The sequence below is a fragment of the Colobus angolensis genome, unplaced genomic scaffold, assembly GCF_000951035.1.
Source record: "Colobus angolensis palliatus isolate OR3802 unplaced genomic scaffold, Cang.pa_1.0 Scaffold186, whole genome shotgun sequence".
Classification (NCBI taxonomy): domain Eukaryota; kingdom Metazoa; phylum Chordata; class Mammalia; order Primates; family Cercopithecidae; genus Colobus; species Colobus angolensis.
Genome location: NW_012114999.1, coordinates 749,994 through 760,903, shown reverse-complemented (window position 1 = coordinate 760,903; position 10,910 = coordinate 749,994). Strand labels below are relative to the sequence as shown.

Sequence of the window (10,910 nt, the reverse complement as noted above, 5' to 3'; positions counted from 1 at the left end):
TCAAAAAAAAAAAAAAAAAAGACAAAACTATAGAGATAGTAAAAAGATCAGCAGTTGCTAGGGGTTTGGAGAGGAAGGAATAGGCAGAGCACAGGGGATGTTCAGGGCAGTGACATTATATTGTATGATATCATAATGGTAGATTCATTTGTCAAAACTCATAGAATATACACCAAAACAGAAACTATGTAAACTATTAATGTTGGGTGATGACATGTCAATGTAGGTTCATTGATTGTAACAAACGTACCACTCTGGTGCTATACTTGAAACGGGGTAGACGGGAACACTATTTTCTGCTTAGTTTTGCTGTGAACCTAAAATCCTTTAAAACATAAAATCTTTTTTTTTTTTTTTTTGAGCAAGAGTCTTCCTGTTTCCCCCAGTCTGGAGTACAGCGGTGCAATCTCAGCTCACTGCAACCTCTGCCTCCCAGGTTCAAGTGATTCTCCTGCCTCAGCCTCCCGAGTAGCTGGGACTACAGGCACCTGCCACCACGCCCAGCTAAGTTTTTGTATTTTTAGTAGAGATGGGGTTTCACCGTGTTCGCCAGGCTGGTCTTGATCTCCTGACCTCGTGATCCGCCTGCCTCAGCCTCCCAAAGCACTGGGATTAGAGGCATGAGCCACTGCGCCCGGCCAAAAATAAAATCTATTAAAACACATATACATACAATCCTCTCCCACTATGTTCAGTGCTAACACAAGTTTTTGCTCTCCCACAAATCCTAAATACCTTAAAACATTCCATAATTCCATATCTCTCACTGGCCTTCCTCAGTTACCTTCCTAGACTTCTCTGCAGCATTTAACATGGCTAAGTACATAGTACCTATAAATTACCTATAAGTCTTTTTGCCAAAAATGTGCAATTGAATGTAATCAAGATTTTATTTCTAATTTTAAAATTTTTTTGGAGACAGGGTCTTGCTCTGTCACCCAAGCAGGAGTGCAGTGACTCAATCATGGCTCACTGCAATCTTGAACTCCTGGGCGCAAGGAATCCTCCTGCCTCAGCTTCCTGAGTAGCTAGGACTACAGGTATATACCACCATGCCTGGTTAATTATTTTTTCAGGGGACCGGGGAAGCCAGAGTCTTACTATGTTTCCCAGACTGGTCTCAAATTCCTGGCTTCAAGTCATCCTCTCATCTCAGCCTCCCAAAGCTCTGGGGATTACAGATGTGAGCCACCATGCCAGCCTAATCAAGCTTTTAGATTTAACTTTTATTTTACAGAAAATTCAGGGACTTAGAGCTGTGCTGTATGATGGCCCCTAGTTAACTATAACAATTTAAATTTAAATCACCCAAAACTTAACAGAATTAAAATACTTAGCCACATTTCAAGTGCTTAATAGCCACATGTGGCTAGCAGCTACTGTAGGAGACAATGCAGATATAGAACATTGCCATCATAGCAGAAAAGTTCTAAGGGACAGTGCTGGAATGGCCTATTTTACAAAAGTCAAGGCATTACAGAAAATAAGAAAAATGACTCTACATTAAGATCCATGACATACAACTCAGGAAAAGCAGGCAGGGGGTGGGGGGAGGGCGGGAAGAGCCATGCTAGCCAAACTCAATTGGTTATTCTATATCAAATCTTGGTCTTAAAATATCAGCCATATTTCCAGCCAGAAAGGTGGCAAAGAAAAAGATCAGTCATAACAAACATTTTGAGACAACTAGGGAAATCTAGGGGATTGTTCATCTTGATAGATGTAATAGCAAGGTGTACAGAAAAAAATGTTAAGTGTTGCTTAAAAAACACTTGTGAGGTCATATCTGTAATATATCTTTAAAAGGCTTGTGGGAAGAAGGCTATATAGAAAAGCAAACATGGCAAAATGTTGACAACTGCTGATATACAGAGATGTTTTTTCTATTATTTTACCTTTCTGTATGCTTGAAAATTTTAATAACAGCCTTAAATACACTGTAATTGAGGGCCACAGATGGCTTGAACATGAATTGTCCAAACATTAACAAATAATTCTGATACCATTGTCACTGGGCAAAACAATAGCTAATATTTGATAATCTGATTATCTTCTCAGTGGTGAATTTTCTGTATTTCTTGGCTGCAGGCCCTGGTTTCTAGTGTGAAGCTCACTGTCCAGCAATATATGACTAAAAATTTTCCTTTTTATAATTTATCCACTGTCATTACCCATCTTACTGCTTCAATTACTTTAATCTGTTTCTTTTAAACATTTAAAAATGCGCTTATGTGGCTTTTTATACTTTGCAAATTTCTATGCTAGACAGCTGTCAATTTTACTATTTCACTTTCCCTGAAGCCTTTATTACTAATTTTAGCTCTTAATTTTTAATAACGGAAAAAGCCACCGCAAGAGTCCTATAAAATAACCCAAAAGAGGTTTTTGTTGTTGTTTTGTTTTTAGGACAGAGTCTCACTCTGTCTCCCAGGCCATAGTGCCATGGAGCAGTCTTGGCTCACTGCAACCTCTGCCTCCACGGCTCAAGAGATTCTCCTGTCTCAGCCTCCCTAGTAGCTGGGATTACAGGGAGGCATTATATTACACCCGGCTAATTTTTGTATTTTTAGTAGAGATGGGATTTCATCATGTTGGCCAGGCTGTCAAACTCCTGACCTCAAGTGATCCACCTGCCTCAGCCTCCCAAAGTACTGGGATTACAGGATTGAGCCACCATACCCAGACAATTCTCATCTTAATGGTGGGTCCTAATCACTTGTGAAGCGTCAGAAATAAACATTTTGGTTAATTTAAGGTTCTAAAAAGCACTTACACTCACATTCCAACATGCCACCTTAAGGAGGGAAAAAAAGTACAGAGTTACCATTATACTGGCAACTATAATCTGCAGTCTAACCCACCTAGGTGAAAGTCCTCCGTTTTTTTGTTTTGTTGAGACAGGGTCTTGCTTTGTCACCCAGGCTGGAATGTACGATCACCGCTCACTGAAGCCCCGATCTCGGGCTCAAGCCATCCTCCCACAACAGCCTCCCAAGTAGCTGGGATGACAGGTGCATGTCACCACACCTGGCTAATTTTTGTAATTTTTTTTTAGTAGAGACGAGGTTTCACCATGCTGCTCAAGCTGGTCTTATTAAACTCTTGGTCTCAAGTGATTCTCCCACCTCAGCCTCCCAAAGTGCTGGGATTACAGACGTGAGCCACCACACCCAGCCTCCACTATTGCTTCTAATGTTTATAGTGATTTGTCATTTTGTTATTTCTGCTTTCAAAACATTTTTTGCCCATGGATATTATCTCTAGAAAGATGGGTCATACATGGTAGCTCATGTCTGTAAACCCAACACTTTGAGAGGCCAAGGTGGGAAGAACACTTGAGCCCAGGAGTTCAAGACTAGCCTGGGCAACATAGTGAGATCTTGTGTCTACACAAAATACAAAAATTAACTGGGCATCACAGAGCACACCTGTAGTCCCAGCTACTATGGAGGCAGAGGTGGGGGGGATCACTTGACCCCATGAAGTGGAGGCTGCAGTGAGCCATGACTGCACCACTGCACTCCAGCCTAAGTGACAAGAGTGAGAACTTGCCTCAAAAATAAATAAATAAATAAAATAAAAATAAAATAAAATAAAATAAAAGCCAAGCATGGTGGCTCACACCTACAATCTCAGCACTTTGGGAGGCCAAGGCAAATGGATCACCTGAGGTCAGGAGTTTAAGACCAGCCTGGGCAACATGGTAAAACCCTGTCTCTACTAAAAAGACCAAAATTTGCCAGGTGTGGTGTCACATGCCTGTAGTCCCAGCTACTTGGGAGGCTGAGACAGGAGAATCGCTTGAATCCGGAAGGGGGAGGTTGCAGTGAGCTGAGATCATGCCACTGTACTCCAGCCTGGGCAACAGAGGGAGACTGGGTCTCAACAAACAAACAAAACAGGTAGGAGAAGAAAATAGTACATAAAAAAAAAAGATGTGTCATAAGCAGATGAAATCTAATGTCAAGAATTCAATGTTGCATAGTAACCACTCATTACAACTATTCAAAAACGATGTATCATAATTAAAAGTTCAATTCACTTTGTTGAAGACAATCACATAATAGTATAGCATCCCCTTGTCACATCAGTCTATGGTTCCATGAACAAATTGCCTGAAAACCACATGCTTCTTCCCCCCTCAGTAATTCTCAAAACAACCTTGGGAACTCTGAAAAGAATCTTTTTCTTGCTGTCACCCAGGTTGGAATGCAGTAACATGAACCCGGCTCACTGGAACCTCTGCCTCCCGGGTTCAAGCGATTCTCCTGCCTCAGCCTCCCAAGTAGCTGGGATTACAGGCACCCGCTGTCACACCTGGCTAATTTTTGTATTTTTAGTAGAGAGGAGGTTTCACCATATTGGCCAGGCTGGTCTTGAACTCCTGGGCTCAAGCGATCTTCCTGCCTCAGTCTCCCAAAGAGCTGGGATTACAGGCGTGAGTCACAACACCGAGCTGACAAATTTTTGAATTCCCTCAGTGATTACTAGCCACAAAGATGGATGTATTAAATTGTGTTGCCCTATGTGCATACTTGAGTCTCTGGAAACAGTACAGCATAGAACTAAAGAGCTGGAGGTAAAAAGTAACCTGGCCCTTGATGACTAACTCCAAATCCTACATCAAATGAGCAGTCTCCAATCCAAGGGAGAAAATAGTTTCTGCAAACTTAGATCACGCTTCAATCTGGGCCAGAGGTAATTAATAGAAATGAATTACAATGTTGATTCCTTACAATGACTCAATCTTCTCATTTGCTTCTCCCTTCAGTCTAAGGATGAGGCGATTTTCTATCTAGAACTCTTTTCCCAGGGACTCTAGATAACACTCCCCCTTCACCCCTGGAAGGCCTTTGGTCCCTCTTTTTTTTTTTTTGGTAGAGATGGGTCTCACTATGTTACCCAGGCTGGTCTTGAACTCCTGGGCTCAAGCACTCCTCCACCTGCCTCAAGCTCCCAAAAGTGCTAGGATCACAGGTATGAATCACTATGCTGGTTCATCTTTTCTGTATCTTCAACAGATGTCCTGGTCCATCTTTTCTGTATCTTCGACATTTATCTACTAGCTTCCCTCCATATAAACTTTGTCAAGTCTCCTTTAAAATTCTTCCCTTAATCCTTTTTCTTGGGACCTCAATCTTTTCTTCCATATCTCATCCCAGAGCATCCTGAGAAACTACATTGTCTTTACAGCCTACTTCACACTTGGCTTTTCCCCAACATTTCTCTAAAACTCCCCTTACACTAAGATTAACACTTACCGTACTAAATTGTTAAATCCAATGAATTATTTTTGACTCTTAACTTGACCTCCCAGGAACATCTGTCACTAAACTATTATGACTCTTAAAATGCTCTTCTGGTTTCCAGGATACCATTTTCCAAATTCTATTTGTTCATTTATTGAATATGTACTAACATAAAGCACCTACAAAAGGTGCCAAAGCATTGAGCTAGAATTTGGGGATACAGTCTCTTTGCAGAGTTTTTGTATTTTTTATAGAGATAGGGTCTCACTCTATTGCCCAGGCTGGTCTCAAACTCCTGAACTCAGGTGATCCTCTGACCTTGTCCCCCCAAAGTGCTGAGATTACAGGTATGAGCCACTGCACCTATTTTTTTTTTTTTGTATTTTTAGTGGAGATGGGGTTTCACCATGTTGGCCAGGTTGGTCTTGAACTCCTGGCTGCCCGACTCAACATGCCAAAGTGCTGGGATTACAGGTCTGAGCCACCTCAACTTCCCCCCTTTTCCGTCTTTTTTTTTTTTTTTTTGTGATGGAGTCTCGCTCTGTCGCCCAGGCTGGAGTGCAGTGGCACAATCTCAGCTCACTGCAACCTCCACCCCTCCAGGTTTAAGCAATTCTCTACCTCAGCCTCTGGAGTAGCTGGGATTACAGGCGCATGCCACCACGCCCAGCTAATTTTTTGTATTTTTAGTAGAGACAGGGTTTCAACATGTTGGCCGGGCTGGTCTTGAATTCCTGACCTCCTGATCCACAATCCTTGGCCTCCCAAAGTGCTGGGATTACAGGTGTGAGCCACCGCACCCTGCCTTTTTTTTTTTTAATTACATCTATACACCCTACCCAGCCCCTGCAGCCCTGCCGCCCCACCTTATGCCAATCTCAGCCACTCCAAAGTATCAAATACATGGGCACAAATGAATGCTGAATATAATTTAAATATTCCAGATACTTAACTCTTTTCCTATTCTCCATCCAGTAAACCACTGCTTTTGTTCAATCACTAGTCACCATATGAATTATGCAATGGTGTTGCTTAAGATCACACAGTTCAACTCACTATCCTTCATGCTATATAAACCCCTTTATAATCTGCCCCCTTGGCCATCTTACTAGACTCATCTCTTGCTACTTCACCAATTCCCAACACTGTCAGCCACAGTGAAGCAGGGTACCTGTAGCAACAGCTAGCCAGTAGGCTTAGGTAGGAGAATCGATTGAGGTCCGGAGTTGAGGTTGTAGTGGACCATGACACTGCCTGTCAGTAGCCCCTGACTCCAACCTGGGCAACGTAGCAGGCCCTTTTTTTTTTTTTTTTTTTTTTGATACTGAGTCTCACTGTCATCTGGGCTAGAGTGCAGTGGCCTGATCTCAGCTCACCGCCACATCCACCTCCTCCTGGGTTCAAGCAATTCTCCTGCCCCAGCCTCCCGAGTAGCTGGGACTACAGGCGCCTACCATCACACCCAGCTAATTTTTGTATTTTTAGTAGAGACGGGGGTTTCATTATGTTGGCCAGGCTGGTCTTGAACTCCTGACCTCAGGTGATCCACTTGCCTCCGCCTCCCAAAGTGCTGGGATTACAGGGGTGAGTCACTGCGCCCGGCCTCCTCTATCTTAATTCTTAATACAGGCCAGCGCGCCTGTATTGGGCCTTGAGGTAAGGCCCACCACAATTCTGCAGTACCCAGAAGACGGTTCGGCATGTTCCAGGGGCTTAATAAAGTTAGTTGAATAAATAAATGAAACAAGAACCCAAACTTCCCCGTCCCAAATGACCACTTGGAGAATAAACACAAAATGCCAGCTAAAGCTAAAAGCTCCGTAATTTCTCTTGCATTTCCAAAATTACAGTACAGGCAGCAGCGATCCACACCAGTCCAAGACCTAAGAGGAACTACAAAGACCATGAGTATATTTCAAAATGGGAGGCGTCAGTTGGACAACTGGACCTCCCGCCCCCTCGCCCCAACCTCATCCTTCCCAGCCCTCCCTTGAACAAAAAACCAGACATTTAGGGGGAAGGAGGGAGAGAGAGAAAAAGATCCCTTGGGGGCAGCGAGTCTGAAGTTGGTAAGGCCAAAGGAAAGTCACTGGCAACTCACCTGGGCTGCAGGCACGAAGTCGGGGTGGCCTTCTCAACTGCCCGGACTGTCGTACGATGTTGATGGGGTGGGGGAGGGGAGAAGGGGAAAAACGGTTGTTCCCACCCAAGGTCGCACCTCGGGGCGGGCCTAAGGCAACACTCCCTGTGGAGGGTACGTTACCTGTAATGTTACCTGTATATTACAAAACGAATCTTACGTGACTGCCCCTTTTTGGCCGCACAAAATTAAGCGGTGCAGGGCAACAGTTCTCCGCAGTTCCTCACTGCCAGTTTTTGTTCTAATGGCGGCCGCTAGGCGACTGCGACAGGCGCCTTTATAGGAGACACCCCGCGGGCGGCCTGCCCATTGGTCTGAACCCATCACGTGACCACACCTACCCCCCCCCCCCCCCCCCGGAAGGCGCAAAAAAGGTGTAGGAGTCTGAGCTGGATAGCTTAGGCCTCATAGGGCAGGCAAAGTGGGTTGGGGTCTTTGCCGTGCAGGGGAGGGGGAGGGGGCGGGGGGGGGCGTTTAGCAGTAGGAGCGCTACCCTCAAGGCATTTGCTGTTAACACAACGTTTTCACTAATCAGTTAGCCTAGTAGAGATTCTTGAGTTTTGGCTTCTGATGTTTTCGTCGTTTTCACACTTTTTTTTTCCAGCCTTCTCCACAGTTCCTGTCTCTTGCACGTAATGAGTGCTTGATCAATATTAGGTAGCAGCTGAGGCTGGAGACATGATCTCATTGGGTTTAAAGTGGCAATTTAAGAGCTGTTTCGCAACAGCTGCGTGCTTGATAAGTGAGTGATTTAGGATTTTGAGTCTTCGCAACTACCTCTTGATGGTTTGCAGATACTTTAAAGGTGCTAACATGTATCAGAAGAATATATTTAGTACAGTAGTTTTCCTTAGGATCAAATAGCAAACAACCCTTCCGAATTCCTAATACTCATTCCCAGTGGATGGATGGGAAGGGGAAGGCAAAAACAGCTGAGGAGCTGCTCCCAAATCCGGCCAAAAAGCCATCGATCTCCAGTTTCCTGAAGCGGAAGTCTGGGGGCCATTAACAGCTTGACACGTCTTAATTAAATCACTTTGGTGTGGGAGGAAAGAACCAAGTGCTCACAAGAAAGCAACACACTTGATCTACTTACTAGACATCACATAAATACCTGGATTGGCAAGCACTTTTTGTTTAGATTTAATTTTCGTGTTCTTGTTTGTGTTAGTTTAAAATAGTATTCATGGTGTGGCTGCAGGTGCCTGCATTGCCTGTTACTGGGGAGGATAAAGGGGAAGGCTTACTTAATCCCAGGAGTTCAAGGCCAGCCAGGGCAACAAAGTGAAACTCTAATAGATTAAATAGAGATTAGATATAGAGATTATTTTATCGTTCAGGAAAAGAGTAGATGGGTACAGATTTAGGGTGTGACATTCATATCATGAAAAGTCTAAAGGAAGTCAAGGGAAATGAAAGAGAGGAATGACTCAGTACAAATTTTGCCCCAACTATCAACTTTTTGACCCTCCTTTTTTGACCTGAGAATTAGTGGCAGGGAGACACATACACTTTAGGTAAAGAAGACTGAGTGATTTTTTTTTGAGATTGAGTCTTGCTCTGTGGCCCAGGCTGGAATGAAGCAATGCAATTGTAACTCAAGGTAGTCTTGAACTCCTGAGCTCAAACATCCTCCTACCTCAGCCTCCCCAGTAGCAGGGACTGTAGGCTCAGAACACTACACTACCTTCTGAACGATCTTTTAAAAAGGTAAATCTCAGGCTGGGCGTGGTGGCTCATGCCTGTAATCCCAGCACTTTGGGAGGCTGTGGGGGCCGGGGGGTGGGGGGGGGATCATGAGGTCAGTTCGAGACCAGCCTGACCAACATGGTGAAACCCTGTCTCTACTATACATACAAAAATTAGCTGGGTGTGGTGGCGTGGGCCTGTAATCCCAGCTACTCAGGAGTTTGAGGCAGGAGAATCACTTGAATCTGGCAGGTAGAGGTTGCAGTGAGGCAAGATCATGCCACTGCACTCCAGCCTGGGCAACAGGGTGAGACTCCATCTCAAACAAACAAACAAACAAAAAGCTAAATCTCATCATGTTACCACCCTTAAAACCTTTCAATTACTTTCCATTATTTTTAGGATAAAAAGCAAACCCCTTAAGATGAACTACAAAGTCCTACGTGCCTTCAGCTCCAACTACACCTCCAGTGGTGTCCCCATCTCCAGCCAGTGACCTTCTAACTCTTTCCAGGACCCTATCTTTTGTCTCTGGGCTTCTACAGTTGGCTCTTTCATGCTTCCTCCAATCCCACACTGATTCCTCAACTCTCAGGCTAAAGTCATTTCCTCAAGGGGGCCTCCACTGGATTAGGTCTTCCTGTTAAACACTCTTATTACAACCTAATTAAATAGCACTAATTCCAATTGTATAGCCAGTGGTATATTTAATGTCTATTTCCTGCACTAGACAGTATGTACCGTAAGTGGAAAGTATCAAAAACCTTTAAAATGTATTATCATTGAGTAAATTACCCTTCAATCCTTCCTTTTTTTTTTTTGAGACAGGGTCTTGCTCTGTCACCCAGGCTGGAGGGCAGTGACATGATCATGGCTCACTGCAAACTCCACCTCCTGGGTTCAAGCTATTCTCCTGCCTCAGCCTCCCAAGTAGCTGGTACTACAGGCATGCGCCACCACACCCAGCTAATTTTTTTGTATTTTTAGTAGAGACGGGGTTTTATCATGTTGGTCGGGCTGATCTTGAACTCCTGACCTCAAATGATTTGCCTGCTTCAGCCTCCCAAAATGCTGGGATTACAGGTGTGAGCCACTGCACCAGGTCCTGCCTGGGTGTTAATGACTCTGGCAAATTAGATTTGAATTAATGGGGTAGGGAAAGTAACAAGACCAGATTTGAAGTTTATTTTGTTTTCTGTTATTTTTGTTTTCTTTTTTTAAACTTCAAATGGCTGCAAAAATGGAGAATATGGAGAATGAGTTTATTTGGGAGGTAGGCCTCCCCGCCAGGATTTGGTATTAGATTAGATGTAAAGATGGCTTGGGTTGCATTGAGCATTTGGAGAATGGCACCATTTACTGAAAGGGAATCAGTCTTAGAGGACTGAAGATCCTTAGTTCAGTTTTGAATATTCTGTAAGATATCTAGGTGGAGATTTTGAATAAGAAGTTGATTAACCAGTTCAAAATACAGTCTAGGCTAAAGATGGGAAAGAGCGGCAGTAAGGAAGTTAGGAGAGAGTGGAAATTTTTCTAAATAATTATTACAGAGAACAGAACAAGCTGATTAAAAAAGTACATTTAGTAAGACATACTTGAGACAGTGAAGACACAGAAATTGGTGACTGTTTGTGGAGAAATGAATTAGTAGCATTGAGATTTGCCAGGGGTGTATGACAGAAAAATGGTAGGGGAAAGTAGCTTCAAAAATATTGAAAAGAAAGTGGGCTGGGCGCTGTGGCTCACGCCTGTAATCCCAGCACTTTGGGAGACCGAGGCGGGCAGGTCATTTGAGTCCAGGAGTTCAATACCAGTCTGACCAACATGGCGAA

The 10,910-nt window shown here is 43.8% G+C and overlaps 1 protein-coding gene across 1 annotated transcript in view; it reads right to left on the bottom strand.

Annotated features, from left to right (window-relative positions):
* The window catches only part of BRDT (bromodomain, testis-specific), a 64,488-nt gene extending 57,089 nt beyond the window's left edge, over positions 1-7,399 (bottom strand). The window contains exon 1 of the mRNA XM_011940041.1: positions 7,351-7,399. The gene's annotated coding sequence lies outside the window, so the exon portion shown is untranslated. The remainder of the gene's footprint in view (positions 1-7,350) is intronic.
* Positions 7,400-10,910: the final 3,511 nt, after the last annotated feature.